At 39.7% G+C, this 17500-nt stretch overlaps 1 protein-coding gene and 1 long non-coding RNA gene across 3 annotated transcripts in view; one reads left to right on the top strand and one right to left on the bottom strand.

Moving 5' to 3' along the window:
• Positions 1–17500, top strand: part of LOC143277353 (uncharacterized) — a 610653-nt gene that overhangs the window by 525660 nt on the left and 67493 nt on the right. The window lies entirely within an intron of this gene.
• Positions 1–17500, bottom strand: part of LOC143277321 (uncharacterized) — a 29467-nt gene that overhangs the window by 2011 nt on the left and 9956 nt on the right. For both annotated transcript variants that reach the window (XR_013053729.1, XR_013053730.1), the window contains exon 2: positions 13912–13972. This is a non-coding gene — a long non-coding RNA (uncharacterized LOC143277321). The remainder of the gene's footprint in view (positions 1–13911; positions 13973–17500) is intronic.

Raw genomic sequence — 17500 nt, 5'->3', positions numbered from 1 at the left:
ATACAACCCATTCATAGCTCGCAGACTCGACTATGTTTTTGCTAGTCAAGATATGTCGCAATATATTGTCAGTTGTAATAATATGTTTATCTCTAATACTGACCATAAGGCAGTTATTACAGAACTTACTTTTTCCAGGTTTGAAAGAGGTCCAGGCTACTGGCATTTCAACAATTCATTTTTGAAAGACCCTATTTTCGTACAGTCAATGAACATCTTTCTTCATCAGTTTATGGATGAAAATGGAACAGTAAACCAAGGTAAGTCAATAGAATTATGGGAATTGTGCAAAATAAAAAATAACGGGGTTTTGCATACAGTATGGTAAAAATAATGCATGCAAGAAAACAAATAATGAATTAGTACTACTGAAACAGTTAAATCATTTGGAAAAACAGTTATTCAATGGTCACAACAATGAAGAGGTACACAAAAACATTTTAAGTATAAAACAACAACTCGAGATTCTTGAGCTCAATAAAGCAAAAGGTGCACAGGTAAGAGCTCGGGAAAAATGGATTGAGGAAGGAGAAAAAAGTACAAAATTCTTCGTCCGCTTAGAAAATTCTAGATCAAATATGATTATGTTATGATAAGTATTTGTAAGAACAATGGAGAACAAGTCAGATTTTATTCACATCTCTACAGTCAGACAACACTAACAAATAACATTACAAACGCAACAGACGATTTCTTGAAAGATGAACAATTCACAAAGTTAGATCAAGATGAAGCAGCATTATGTGAAGGACTTATTAAAGAAGAAGAAGCCAGCAACGCATTGAAACAAATGAAAAATGGGTCGTCTCCAGGTAGTGATGGATTAAGCACTGAATTCTTCTGGATAAAACTAAAAAAGCTTGTAACTAATTCTTTCAATGAATCGTTTGCAGACGAAGAAATGTCTTATACACAGAGACGTGGAATAATCAAACTTTTGCACAAAGGAAAAGAATTATCACGTAATGAATTAGATCACTGGAGACCAATAACTCTAACAAACACAGACTATAAAATAATGGCAAAAGCCCTTGCAAACAGATTAAGTAAAGTTATATATAAATTAATTAATCCGGACCAGGTTGGATACTTGAAAGGAAGAAACATTTCATCAATAGTTAGATCCATCGATGATGTTATAGATTATCTGAACCATACAAACGAATCAGGATATCTCCTCGCCCTAGATTATTACAAAGCATTTGACTCAGTTTCACGAGATTTTCTGTTGCATAAATTTAGAGTATTTGGGTTTGGTGAACAATTTGTAAAATGGGTTAATATTTTGAACAAAAATACATTTAGCAGTATCAATCATGGAGGATGGATTTCACGGCCCTTTCCCGTTACATGTGGCATCAGACAGGGATGCCCATTCTCACCCTTAGCTTTCATTTTAGCTGTAGAAATACTGGCAATCAAGATTAGAAACAGCAATATAAAAGGAATAAAACTTCCTACTGACAGACAAATTGACAAGCAAATGAAAATAAAACAATTAGCAGATGATACAACTCTTTTTCTGAAAAACAAAGATGACATGTTAAAAGCTTACAACATCATAAATGATTTCTCCACATTCTAAGGCTTGGTATTAAATCAAAAGAAAACTAAGGCCATGAAACTGGGGACAGGTTGTGAAAACCAAAACCTTCCTTTTGAAGTAACAAAAATGATAAAGATATTAGGTATCTACTTTCAAAATGGCATCAGAGCCCAAAACATCGAAAAGAATTGGGAGGGGAGAGTAGAAAAGATAACAAATCTGATAAAGACTTGGAGTCATAGAGATCTAAGCATACATGGAAAAAATAGTAATTGTGAAATCTCTTCTGGTAAGTCAGTTTACATATGTTATGCAAGCAATTGGTTTGCCAGACTATATTCTTAGGAAAATAAACAGAACTCTTTACAAGTTCATTTGGCAAAGAAAACACACAAACAGAAAAGCATATGAAAAAATTAAAAGGAAGGTAATGGAAGGAAATTATGACTCAGGGGGATTAAGAATGATAAATATGGTCAGTTTACAAAAGTGTTTTTATCTGCAATGGGTTGGAAAACTTTTCAAAACTGCAGACGAAAACTGGAGTTACATCCCAAAATGGCAGTTTAAGCAATTTGGAAAATGGCCAAAGGTTCTCGACGTAAATTGCAGACCTAATCAATTAAAAGAAATTGACAATATTACAAACGAATTCTGGAGAAAAGTTCTCCGTACCTACTTAGAAACCAAACCAATAGAATCAGCAGAAAACGTACATTTTCACAATTTTCAAAATCAACTTTTGTGGAATAATAGTCTCATACAATTTAAGAAAAAAGTATTATTCTTTCCTAATTGGTCTAAGATTGGAATAGACAGAATTATGGATATAATTAAAATAGAAGATAAAAGACCATATACACTGGAGGAAATCCAAAGGAAAGTACCTCAAAACAATGCTGTCACTTATTTTGAATATCATGCTTTGATGAATGCTATTCCAGCAGAATGGAAAGAATGGATCAGACAGGCAGACACACAAATTCACACTTTGACTAATGAAAGACATTTTGCAAACAACTTTAATGATAAGCCAAAAGTAATATCAAAATATTTAGATAATCAAACAAATGACAGAGAGACAAGAAATCCGTGTGCATGTGGATTCTGGAAAAGAAAATTTGGCATTGAATTGAATAAAGATATCTGGCTAATCCCTCATTTGGAACAAAAGAAGTAAGACTGCGTGAACTGCAATGGAAGATCCTTCATAACATATACCCAACAAATATTCTGCTACATAAAATGAATGTGACTGATGACAATGAATGCACGACTTGCAAAGATGTGGTAGATTTTATTGAACACTTCTTTTTTGAATGCCCAAATGTCAATAATTTTTGGAAAGCAGTTGAACGTTATATAAGTAGTAACATTGGAAAAAACGTACAATTAACAGTAAACGAAGTCTTGTTTGGTTTTCAAAACAAAGAAATTAAAAACTGCACGGTAAATACTATAAACAGAATAATACTTATTGGAAAGATGTGCATAAGTATTGCCAAGAAAACTAAAACAACATCTCCAATCTTAGTAATTTTTTAACAGCAAGTCTCACGTCGAAAAATACAGTTCATTTAGGTACAGAATAAACATAATGCTTGACAACATTGATAATGCTCTGCATATACATGGCACATACCTAATTGTATATGAAAACTGCAATGACGTTGTTGACTAAGGTAGTAACAGCAATAATTATGCATCTAATTAATATCATTATCATTCCTCTTCAGCTCCTCCTCTGAGTACCTGTTATTATTATTATTATTATCATTATCGCTGTTTTGACTATTATTGTTGTTGTCGTCATCATTGTCTTTTGAGAAAGAATTGGGTGAAAATGTCACATACAATGCACACTAATGCATAAAGAAACCCAGACAGACGTATGCACATGCAGAATATTAAAGCACGCAACAAATGTCCATCATTAGAAAACCCACACACAAGAGAAGCATGAATGGGACTATTCTTATCTCCTTTTTCTTTATCACACAAAATGTTCTTTTCTTATTTTGCTCCTCTACCATCAATATTACTATAATTATTAGTATGATTAGTATGATTTTGTTGTTGTTGTTGTTGTTGCTGTTGTTGTGTTTGTTTTGTTTGTTTCTTTTCTTTTTCGGTCAATGAAGAAAGCCATGTCCAGAGCACAAAGAAAAGAGTATTTTAAAGGAAAAGAAAAAAAAGGGACCCCCACCCCCCCAAAAAAAAGCTCACAAAAAAACCCAACGGTAACGATAATAACAAATAACTACATATGAATAGGGGAGAAAACACAAGTTTTGCTTACCGATAGAAATTAGTCAAAAGACCAATGTGTATTTGAGGGTCTTTTTGCTTTAATTGATCTACACGATGTGCGTCTTCAAGTAAGGAGCGTCGCATGCAAAATGACGACAATTTTATGTGAGTTCACACATGTCTCTTTCTGAAGGTCAAGGTATTCGTGTCAGGGTTGTGTCTCATCAGGGCCGTAACTCTCCGTTTTCACGTGCTCACGTTGAGCTTTGCAAGTTGTCAAATGATGTGTCCACCTCCATGTCTTCTTCGTTTCGCAGACTATGATTTTTATGACCTACATTTTTGTTTTGCAAAACCTTATATTGCCTTGCTTGTTCAGAATCTATAAATACGACTCACATTGTTGGAAAAAAAGAGCTGCATATTTTAAAAAATAAATAGAGGCTAAAAAAAAAAATCAAAATCAGTAATACATTGATATAGCATTTCTTTAAAAAGAATGTGAAGACATCCGTCACATAATTTATCCGTATTGTCTCAAGAAATGTTTATTTATTTACTTATTTGTTTATGTATTTATTAAGATGTTTCACTACAGCGCATATTCTTGAAGCTCTATGCATTTTACAACATCATGTCATTGCCAACATTGTTGCATGTTTCCATGACACTTTTCATTTCTCTTTTCCTGTCCATTTGCAGGTATCCCTGTATAACGACCACAGCAGAAAGATGTTGATGAATGAATGTAAGATTTGTGGAATGGATGGGTGAATGATGGGGAATTAAAAAAAAATGTTGGAAAAAAAAAAGCAAAGTGTCCATAACTCTATGCTGATGCTAGATATAATGTCTATTATATGTTATAAAACTGCACTGTTACACATGATGAAAATGTGTCCACCTTGACCAAATTGATAGAACAATATATTATAAGTATAATGACTTATGATGACGATGTTATTGTTAATGTACACTGTATTCTTTTTTTTTCTTTCTTTGTTTTTTTTCCCTTTCTTTTCCATCTACTCTGAATTGTTATAATGAATTCATGTACAAAATAAAACGGTGGTCGACCCAAGAAAGTCCGGGGAAAAAAAAGTATTTGCAGAGAAAATGGGAATGTTAAAGTTTACCATGGACACACACACACACACACACACACACACACACACACACACACACACAGACAACCGAACACCGGGTTAAAACATAGACTCACTTTGTTTACACAAGTGAGTCAAAAATGATTGTCATGCACTCCTATCATTTATATCTTATCAAATAACAAGAGAGGTGGAGCCTTCAAGACTCACTCGTGATATCCATTTGATCAAACAAAGGAAGTACTAAGAAAAAGAAAAAAACGAAGAAAAAAAGGAAGTCTGGCAAAAAGACACAATAATGTGACCTTGACCTTTGGCATTTAATTTTGCAAAACATTAATGTTCTGGCCAAAACAAATCACTTCATGGTATACCATGCTGAATGAAAGTTGGTTAAGAAAAACAAAGTTCTGTTGTCCTTTACATTTTCCTAATAGGCCATGTTGTGACCATGATATCTGACCTTGTTTTCAACAAGGGTTTTGTTTTCACCATGACCACTCATGGTACTAACTTTCCTGAAGATTATATAGAAGACCTGCTCTCTCTCTTACACGCAGAAATGTTTTCTATCAATATCGTACGCCAGGCTGTGATTTTGACAGTTAACCTCTGATTCTGATTTTCTTTAGGAATCATACTGTACCCATAACCAAGTAACAAGACCAAGTTTAATTGAAATTGAATGTATATTATGGTATCCATCAAGCTTGGTTCTATTTTGCCATCAGTTTATAGATGTTGAGGTGTATTTGAGACCTTCGTCACAAATTATAAATGTTGATGTATGATTCAGGCTTCTGTCAACACTTTCTAACTGTCGAGGTGTACTTGAGGCCCCTGCCAACTTTACAGCTGTTGCAGTGTGTTCGAGACCTTTTTCAGTTTCCCAGTTTCAGTGTCCCACTCAATCTGATGTCCTCAATGAGAAGTCTTCTTAAAAGAGATACCCAGCATTGCACTGCCAACCTGGCCGTGCCCCATAAAGAGCGGCAAATAACGAGAGAGAGAGAGGGAGGGGAGAGAGGGAAAGAGAGAGAAAGGGAGAGAAAGAGGGAGAGAGGGGGGAGAAAGAGAGGGGGGGGAGGAGAGAGAGAGGGAGACAGAGAGGATGAGAAAGAGAGGGGGGGGGGAGAGGGGGGAAAGGAGAGAGAGAGAGGGAGACAGAGATGAGGAGGGAGAGAGAGGGGGGGAGAGAGAGGGAGAGAGGGAGACAGAGATGAGGAGGGAGAGAGAGAGAGGGAGAGAGAGGGGGGACGGGGCCAGGGTGGCAGTGCTGAAAGTAAATCTGACCAGGGTATCTCTTTCAGGAAGACTTCCTCATTGAGAACATGAGGTTGGGTGAGGGGGGGGGGGGTGTAGATCGTGGATTCAACACAGGCAGTGGGGGGTGGGAAGAAGAGTGGTGGTTGTTGAAGGGCAACAGAGCTGCTTACATTTTTACATGCGTTTGCATGGCCAGTGTAAACTGTTCAACTGTATATCATTATGTGCAATTATTTCAGTTTTCATCAGAGACACGCGTACACACACACACACACACACACACACACGACACACACACACGGACACACCACACACACGGACACACCACGGACACACACACGACACACCCACACACACAGACACTCACACAAAATACGACAGGCCATGAACCGGGACAGACAGACACTCACACAAAATACGACAGGCCATGAACCGGGACAGACAGACAGGCACACCTGCAGTAGTGATCAGAAAAACCACACGTGAGTGAAGTGGATGACACTTGTCATGTTTGCCTTCACATTGGATCCACAGCCCACCTGGACCTCATGGTTCAGTGACAGAAGGAGAAGGACAAAGGGATGGGAGGTGGGGATTTGGAGGTGGAAGGGGGATTCAAGAAACATGGAGTGAGAAAAAATGTTTATATGTTATACTACAATGACCACCCCAAAAAGTGTTTAACTATGGAGGCACTCAAAGCGACAGCAAATCTATGACGTGCAGCAAGTAAACATGGCCCCTCCCTGTTACTCTTTCACATATAATCTCTGCCCCTTTCTGCACCGTACAGCCCGGCAAAACGAACACTGGATCACATGCTGAACTCACAGCATGGAAGAGGGAGGGAGGGAGTGAGAGTGTACGTGGGGAGATGGAGGGTTGGGGAAGGGGGTGTGGAGGCAGCAGAGTGGTAGGGTAGGGGTGAGGATGGGGGTGAGCCTGTGTGACTGCGTTACTTTTACGTCTTTTAATCCACCCATCCCCCACTCCTTCCCCCACAAACACTGGGTCCCTTTGTCAGCCTGTCTGTCTGTCCGTTCTACACCCCCCCGCCCCCCTCTCTCTCTCTCTCTCTCTCTGCACGCTCACACACACACACACACACTCACGCACACTCCCGCACGTACAAACACACAAGCAAACCGCCCCCTAACCCTCCAACTCCCTCCAACACCTCCCCCCCCACCCCCTACCCAGTCCTCCCGTACATATACGAGAACGCATGCACACACTCACATATAAACTTAATAACAAAAAACAAACAGAAAAAGACACACAACCAAATGCAGCAACAAAAATGACACAACAACAATACGTATGTGTATGTGTCAATGTGTGTGCATGCGCGCATGTGTGTGTGTGTGTGTGTGTGTGTGTGTGTGTGTGTGTGTGTGTGCATATTTATATTCAATATATGCATCTGTACACCTGTCTGTCCGTTTGTCTTTTTCAAATAAGTGACTGATATACCCGAAACATCGGATTATTACACAGACTCATTGTTTACACAAGTGAGTCCAAAAGCATAATAATCGCATGCATTAGACGTCCTAAGTTAGATGTTCTAATTATAGCCTTTTCAGTGTCAGATAATTCGACATAACCATGTGTAAAGCAGGCACTGTCTTGTCGTTATATGAATGTAAAAGATAAGGCAAGAGAAGACAAGACAAATTGTTCATTGACTTAAACCTTGCTCATATCAGGGGAGGGGGGAAAGGGGAAATCAAAAGCACCAAAACACATGTAAAATGTTCTTCCACACTCTCCGATACACACATACGCGCACACACTGAGATGTTCACAAAATGGATATGGACATGGATGAACTGGTTTTCGGTTTACACATCTTGGAACATGTGGCCATCAGCCCAGGAGATACGGAAATAAACAGATAATAAACGCTAAATTACTTAACTGGTTGATCTAAATTTCAAACTGTGATAAATATATCGAGCAATATCTGTCATATATTTACAGTCGTTAAGAATTGTCAGCTGCTGTTTATTTGGATCTTGCGCAAATTTCAGAGGAAGGTATTTTGATTTTATTGCTTCATTTGAATGACAGCTGAACAGAAAGTGAAATTCATCATCAATATGTCGTTTACATAAATGGCAACGTAAGTCCACAGGAAGGTTTGTGGAATAGCGAAATTTATGGATACTTATATCAGTAATGCCTAATCTGAATCTGATGTAAATGTCCCTGAATGCCTTATTCTTAATGTACTCGAAATACGGTTCTAATGAAAATTCAAATTTAAATTTTCTATATACAGAATATCGCTCGTGTTCCTGGATCCCACTACACCATCCTTGTTTCCAACAGTCAGTTAATCGCTCTTTGAAGACACGTAAAAACCAGGTTACATTTTGTACACCTTCGTTTTGCCATACATAACCAAATCCATACATAGCAAGTAAGTTGCGAATATCTGATACCCAGCATTTCTTATTGTTATTGTCTAGATTTACAAGCATAATGTAGGCTTTCTTAGGCAACCTTTCAGCTGTCATTCTTGAAAGGCACAACCAGTATCAGATGGCATTTGTTTTTGCGTCTATATGTAATGGTACTCTTCCAGTTTCACCATAAACCATATCATTTGGTTTTCTAGGTGCAACGTTTAATAATTTTTTCAGAGCGAATGTGTGGGCTTTTTCGGAATGGAATGTATCTAAGGTTCCACATATTTCAGATCCATATAATATAATAGGTTTTATTTGGGAATCAAACATGGTGAAAAAGATGCCAGGAGCAACATCCTCTAATTTCCACAAGGTTCTGAATATTTCAACTATACCTAATTTTGCCTTTGAGGTCTGTTCTTTCATAGTGAGCGAGAAACTTAAACGAGTAGTTTAAACACCAAACACCTAAATATTTGTATGAGTTAACAGTTTTCAGCACAACCCCATTATAAAACCATTTTTCGTGGTTTGAAATGTAACTCCCATTTCTGAATACAATTATACTAGATTTATCTAAATTAACTGATAGATCAAGAGTTTCAGCATTTTTTCTCAGTAAGTCTAACTAATGCTGAAGACATCTCACTGTGTACGACAATAAGGCAACATCATCTGCAAACAGAATAATAAACAATTCAATAATGTCAGGATGGAGCTGTACACCATCTTTGCCATTGTTAATCATGTTAAGTGACAATTAATTTATAAGCATTGAAAACAGTAGTGGACTTGTAATTTCACCTTGTTTCAAACCTTTCTGACAGAAAAAGAAATCTGTGAGACCTGCGCCATTGCCAAATCTTACACATGCTTTTACCACTTTGTACATATTTTGGATGGCTTTTAACATTCTGCCACATACTCCATTTTCAATCAAAACTGGCCACAATTTTGCATGGGAAATTAAATCAAAGGCTTTGGAAAAGTCAATAAATGCTACATAGTTTTTTGCTACATGTTAGATGTTTCTGGACAACAGCAAATAAAGTAAAAACATGATCGATAGTGCTAAGATCTTTTCTGAACCCTGCTTGTTCTTCCCCAGTGATAACATTTTCTTCAATCCACTTAACCAGACGTTTATTAAGAATATAACTATAAAGCTTACTACATATATTTAAGAGGGATATTCCTCTGTAATTGTTAGGGTCATTAGAGTTGCCGCGCTTATGAAGTGGTTGTATGATTGCTTGTGTCCATGAATCTGGATATTGTCCTGATGAAAAAACAAAATCGAACAGATTTTCTAAATATGGTAATATCCAAGCAGCTGAATGTATGAATATCTCTGGAATCAGGCCGTTCTTACCACCAGTTTTGTTGCGTTTAAGATGATTAATTGAATCAAGAATTTCTTCCCGGGTTATATCAGAGTTCAAATCAATTAGTTCTTGAGTTTCGTCATGGTTATAAATGTTGTCAGTATGAACTGTTGTTTGTGGCTCTAGCGCTGCTTCGAAAACATTAACAAAATGCCTTTGCCACTCGTCTTTTGAAATGTTTCCTAATCTGTTCTTTGATTTATGTCTGACATTTTTCCGAGTGGACCACAATAGTTTAGGGTCTTTTGTAGCATTCATCAGCTTATTTCTAAGATCCGATTTATACAAATATGATTTTGATTTTATCAAAACATTATAGTAGTTCTTAAGCTCTATGTATTGATTTATATTTTCTTTCGATCGTTCCTGTCTCAGGATCCTAAGTAGTTGTTTCACATCTCGTTTTGTTTCCCTGCATTCCCTGTCAAACCACGGTTGCTTTTGTTCCCTATTACCATATTTGAGTCGTTTTGTCATACATCTTGACGCCTGTTTCAATGCATTCTTGAATATATTTATCGAAGTATTTACACTTGTATTTAATTGTTCTCTAGCTTCTTCCAAAGCGGTTGCAAAGTCTGGTTGCATGAGACTGCCTTCAAACATACTACAGTAGTCATGATTCCAAACTATTTTTTCTATAGAATAACTGTTCTCTCGAGGTTCCTTTCCATAATTATTACACAACAATATCAAAACTATAGGCATGTGCTGAGAATCTATTCTTTCGTCTACAAACATGTCGTGTACTAAATAACGAATAGATCTGGAGACTACAACATAGTCTATTACACTGCAGCCGTGTTTAGAAATGAAAGTAAGTTTACCTGTCCTGTTTCTCTCGGTTGTGCCGTTTATAATACATAAATCAAATTGTGAACCTAGTTCAAGGAACAGTTTACCAAAGTAATTTTGCTGTTTATCTTGTGAATCCCTCGTGGTCATATCCAAATGGTTTGATTCACGGTGTGATGTTATAAAATACTCAACATCATTTACATGACAGATTTGCGTATTTCCAGTGCGGGCATTAAGATCCCCACAAATAATGAATGGAAAATCTCCTATTTTTTTCTGTCACATGTAGCATACATGATTCTAAAGCAGAAATACCATTTTCAAAACGTGACGAAATATACAAAGGGGACTGTGGGGGTGCTGCATAAACACAAATTAGAATCACATCTATTAGAGTCTTAAATAATTCTTTGGATATTCTCATCACGATACAGTTTTCAATATCATGGTCGATTTTCTTCACCAACTGGTGCAGTTCATTTCGGACAAGTAAAATCACGCCGCCCGATTTTCGACCTGCTTTGGAGAGTCTGATTGCAGGACAATTATATTGTACAATATTACCGAAGACATCTGGGGTAAAATTTCCTCCAGTAAACGTTTCTATGAAACAAACAAAATCAAATGTGATGATGTATGAATGTAAAAGAAACAGTGAAGAGGACGATCAAGTGAGCGATTATGCCAGACGGAGACAGAGACAGGAACAGAGACAGACAGACAGACGGGCAGACGAACAAAGACACCAAGACATAGCCCACTCAATTGAGCCCATATAAAATGTATGATGTGAAAACACGAAAGAAAGGAAGAGAATAACCCACAGCAGCTCTTGTCTCCAACTTCCTGTCAGACCTCTGTACTACTGAGCTGTATCATAAGGATGTACACTGTCAGACCTCTGTACTACTGAGCTGAATCATAAGGATGTACACTGTCAGACCTCTGTACTACTGAGCTGAATCATAAGGATGTACACTGTCAGATTGCTGTACTACGGACCTGAATCATAAGGATGTACACTGTCAAACTGTTGTACTACTGAGCTGAATCATAAGGATGTACACTGTCAAACTGCTGTACTACTGAGCTGAATCATAAGATGTACACTGTCAGACCTCTGTACTACTGAGCTGAATCATAAGGATGTACACTGTCAGACCTCTGTACTACTGAGCTGAATCATAAGGATGTACACTGTCATACTGCTGTACTACTGAGCTGAATCATGAGGATGTACACTGTCAGACCTCTGTACTACTGAGCTGAATCATGAGGATGTACACTGTCAGACCTCTGTACTACTGAGCTGAATCATGAGGATGTACACTGTCAGACCTCTGTACTACTGAGCTGAATCATGAGGATGTACACTGTCAGACCTCTGTACTACTGAGCTGAATCATAAGGATGCACACTGTCAGACCTCTGTACTACTGAGCTGAATCATAAGGATGCACACTGTCAGACCTCTGTACTACTGAGCTGAATCATAAGGATGTACACTGTCAGACCTCTGTACTACTGAGCTGAATCATAAGGATGTACACTGTCAGACCTCTGTACTACTGAGCTGAATCATAAGGATGCACACTGTCAGACCTCTGTACTACTGAGCTGAATCATAAAGATGTACACTGTCAGACCTCTGTACTACTGAGCTGAATCATAAGGATGTACACTGTCAGACCTCTGTACTACTGAGCTGAATCATAAGGATGTACACTGTCATACTGCTGTACTACTGAGCTGAATCATGAGGATGTACACTGTCAGACCTCTGTACTACTGAGCTGAATCATAAGGATGTACACTGTCAGACCTCTGTACTACTGAGCTGAATCATAAGGATGCACACTGTCAGACCTCTGTACTACTGAGCTGAATCATAAGGATGTACACTGTCAGACCTCTGTACTACTGGGCTGAATCATAAGGATGTACACTGTCAGACCTCTGTACTACTGAGCTGAATCATAAGGATGTACACTGTCAGACCTCTGTACTACTGAGCTGAATCATAAGGATGGACACTGTCAAACTGCTGTACTACTGAGCTGAATCACAAGGATGGACACTGTCAAACTGCTGTACTACTGAGATGAGTCATAAGGATGTACACTGTCAGACCTCTGTACTACTGAGCTGAATCATAAGGATGTACACTGTCATACTGCTGTACTACTGAGCTGAATCATAAGGATGTACACTGTCAGACCTCTGTACTACTGAGCTGAATCATAAGGATGTACACTGTCAGACCTCTGTACTACTGAGCTGAATCATAAGGATGTACACTGTCAACCTGCTGTACTACTGAGCTGAATCATAAGGATGTACACTGTCAGACCTCTGTACTACTGAGCTGAATCATAAGGATGTACACTGTCAGACCTCTGTACTACTGAGCTGAATCATAAGGATGCACACTGTCAGACCTCTGTACTACTGAGCTGAATCATAAGGATGTACACTGTCAGACCTCTGTACTACTGAGCTGAATCATAAGGATGTACACTGTCAGACCTCTGTACTACTGAGCTGAATCATAAGGATGTACACTGTCATACTGCTGTACTACTGAGCTGAATCATGAGGATGTACACTGTCAGACCTCTGTACTACTGAGCTGAATCATAAGGATGTACACTGTCAGACCTCTGTACTACTGAGCTGAATCATAAGGATGCACACTGTCAGACCTCTGTACTACTGAGCTGAATCATAAGGATGTACACTGTCAGACTGCTGTACTACTGAGCTGAATCATAAGGATGTACACTGTCATACTGCTGTACTACTGAGCTGAATCATAAGGATGTACACTGTCAGACCTCTGTACTACTGAGCTGAATCATAAGGATGTACACTGTCATACTGCTGTACTACTGAGCTGAATCATGAGGATGTACACTGTCAGACCTCTGTACTACTGAGCTGAATCATAAGGATGTACACTGTCAGACCTCTGTACTACTGAGCTGAATCATAAGGATGCACACTGTCAGACCTCTGTACTACTGAGCTGAATCATAAGGATGTACACTGTCAGACCTCTGTACTACTGAGCTGAATCATAAGGATGCACACTGTCAAACTGCTGTACTACTGAGCTGAATCATGAGGATGCACACTGACATACTGACCTGTACAGCGGGGTTCCCCTGAGCGCCAGTGGGGTTGGCTGCTGTGTCTTGTCCCGACATTCTGTCACACACACAGAGATAGATAGATAGATAGACAGTATTGAGATTTGTGTGTATTTTGGCTCACAAAGAAAAATCAGCAAAACTTGTTGACATGTGTTTTCGTTAGACTTGATAAACTCTCACAATGCATGCACGTTTGAAGGCTTCCTGGTTATGAACAGACCAACACGTGGTGATTTCACTCCGTTTATTGAAGAAGAAAATTCGTGAAGAAGACAGGGGATGTCTGGAACTTTGTGAAACAATAGAATGCAGATCGAAGTCAGCTGCTTAAGATAAAATCAGTCCGTTTCAACCATGTTACTTTTAGTTCGACAACCACTTGTTTCTAATAGCAAGCAAAAACATGTCAATTCTCAAATGGCACCTTCCTCGCATCTGAACCTGCTCTCTGCTCTCTGTGCTACCCTTTCTCTGAAAACAAAACAAAATAAAACAAAATAATCTCTAAATCTATCTATCTATCTATTTTAATATATTTGTCTGTCTATCTCTCCTTTTCTTGCAGGAGACTGGACGCATCCCACTGAGAGGTTCGGTTTTCTGAAGTTAACTCATTCTGGACGACCAGTCAGTTTTCTCCCTTTCTTCCCCCCCTGCCCCCTCTCCTCCCCACAGAAAGCCCATCTGGTGTCCAGTGTGTGTCTGAGTGGCTCAGCCTACTTTCGTCGTCACAAATGTCATGTATTCTTTGTCTCCGTCTGCATCTTCAATGTGAGAGACTAAACTGATAACACTGATTTTAATTGGGGGTGTCAGCAGCGTTAAAACACTGTCATTGTCGCCTCTTTTGTCGTTCAGACGGAGAGAGTTCAGTGATGAGGTTTGAACTCCTTTTCCCCAGTCGTCAGTTCGTGAAGCTACCCACTTAGCCACAGCGGTCGGTAACGCAATGGAACTCTCAATGACAACGTGACGTTTCCTGAGCGACAGAAACTCTTAGCAAAGTACGCTGACGTTTTCTTTAGCCAGCGATTGCATAATGCTTACCTTTTTTATCACACAATAGCGGCCGTCTGATATTCTGTTCAAGCAGTTCCTAAGCGTGCTGTTCCTGATGGACTGGGCCCAGCCACACACGGCTACACCTGCTGACACTCAAAGACGCCGCTTTTGTTGCAGTTCTACGCTGTTCACTGAATGCGCTGCACAAATAGTGCGCGTCTACCGTGGTGTCTGGAGGAAAATAAGTACATTGTGTTTTTTTTCTTTTTCATCTTCACGTCAAACTCTGGGTCAAAGTGAGAGAAGAGAGAGATAGAGAGAGAGAGAGAGAGAGAGAGAGAGAGAGAGAGAGAGAGAGAGAGTGTGTGTGTGTGTGTGTGTGTGTGTGTGTGTGTGTGTGTGTGAGTGTGTTCGTTCTTTAATTTAACGTCTTTTCACTTTGAGTGATATTAGACGTGTCACGTGTGTGTGTGTGTGTGTGTGTGTGTGTGATTTGGGGTTAGATATGATGGTTAAAGGGTGATACACAAAAAAGGGATAAACTAGCACAATGGAATCAACAATTCGTATATACCCGCGTAAGAGCAATTAACAAAATAAATACCAATTAAAAAATAAAATAAATAAAAATAAATAATTAAATTATTGATAAAGTTCAATATCGGAAGATCGCATCACAGGAAAACTCCTATTGGACTATGTAACAGGGGTTCGGCAATTTCAGTCAAAAGTAATTGGTTGGACATTATTTCTTTTATGTTCTGAAAATGGTTGATGTCAGGTGTGTGTTTAGGACTATGGCTGAAATGCTATAGAAAGACGTGTGACATCCTGGCTGACATGCTATAGAAAGACGTGTGACATCCTGGCTGAAAGCTATAGAAAGACGTGTAAATTTGGGTGAAATGTAAGGAAAGCGTGTGACATCCTGGGAAATGCTAGGAAAGATGTGTGCCCCGGGCAAATTTTTTCCCCGGTGAAATTTTTAAGAAAGACGTGTGACATCCTGGCTAAAAAAAACATTGGCAAAATTTGGGGGAAAGAGTGTAAATTTCAAATGGGAAGGGTTTGGGTAAAAAAAGATGTGAATCGGGTGAATGCTAGGAAAAGAGGGGGACATTGGCTAAAAATGTTAAAAAAGGGGGAAACGGTGTTTTTAAAAAAATTTTTCTTGCTGAATTGCTATGGAAAGCGTGGAATCGGGTAAAATGCTATAAAAAAAGGGGGGACCGGTGTGTTAAAAAAACCCCCAAATTTTAAAAAGACTTGGCTCTCTAAAACTTAAATCCCCTCAAAAGTTTTGGGTGGACTTTGAAATTTTAAAAAAAGGGGGGCCCTTTAAATGGAAAAGGGGGCACGGCCTTTTTGGGGGTTTGGAACCCGGGGGTTTTTAAAAAAAATGTACCCATCTAAAAGAGTGTGACATCCGGGCTGAAATGCTATAGAAAGACGTGTGAACCCTCGGCAAGGGGGGGGCCCCCAAAATGCTATGGAAGACGTGGACCCCTGCAAAAATGTAGGGAAAGACGTGTGACACCCTGGTAAAATGCTATAAAAGGGGACGTGTGACATCCTGGCTGAAATGCTATGAAAGCGTGTGCACCCTGGCGAAATGCTATGGAAAGATGTGTGAATTTGGCTAAAAATGGTAAAAGGGGACGTGGGGACATCTGGCTAAAATGCTATAAAAGACTGGGGGACCCCGGGCAAAAAATGCTATAAAAAGACGTGTGACACCCTGGCGTCCCTCTGTCCATTCGGTTTGTCATCCCCCGACCCCGACATGTTCTGTTGCGTGTTGTATAAAGCAGTCTTCACATGTTAAGTATGAAATATAAGTAAAGCCATTTCACGTTCAACAGACACTTTTTGTGTAGACACTTTTTGTGTAGACACTTCGATACTCTGACACTGTCCCCCACGGATTTATAAATAGAATCACAAGTCTGTGGATGTCCCCAGCAGCAGTGACATGACAAAGACACTGTCACCAGTCACCAACAGCACCTCCAGACTCTGTCACTGGTCACCAACAGCACCTCCAGACGCTGTCACCAGTCACCAACAGTACCTCCAGACTCTGTCACTGGTCACCAACAGCACCTCCAGACGCTGTCACCAGTCACCAACAGCACCTCCAGACGCTGTCACCGGTCACCAGACGCAGTCACCTCCAGCTCGTCTGTCACCGGTCACCAACAGCACCTCCAGACGCTGTCACCGGTCACCAACAGCACCTCCAGACTCTGTCACTGGTCACCAACAGCACCTCCAGACGCTGTCACCAGTCACCAACAGCACCTCCAGACTCTGTCACCGGTCACCAACAGTACCTCCAGACTCTGTCACCAGTCACCAACAGCACCTCCAGACGCTGTCACCAGTCACCAACAGCACCTCCAGACTCTGTCACCGGTCACCAACAGCACCTCCAGACTCTGTCGTGACGGGGATGTGGGGCCTGTCTGCTCTTCACCCACAGTCACGTGACTGCTGGGGGCTGCTGGGGGTGGGTACAGGGCTCCCCGCCCCACGGTCCGGGGTCAGGGACAGAGATGACGTTTCCTGAGATGTTGGGGTT

The sequence above is a fragment of the Babylonia areolata genome, chromosome 34, assembly GCF_041734735.1.
Source record: "Babylonia areolata isolate BAREFJ2019XMU chromosome 34, ASM4173473v1, whole genome shotgun sequence".
In the NCBI taxonomy this organism is placed as follows: Eukaryota; Metazoa; Mollusca; class Gastropoda; order Neogastropoda; family Buccinidae; genus Babylonia; species Babylonia areolata.
The sequence above is the reverse complement of the archived record's forward strand: the minus strand, read 5'-3'. Positions and strand labels throughout refer to the sequence as shown.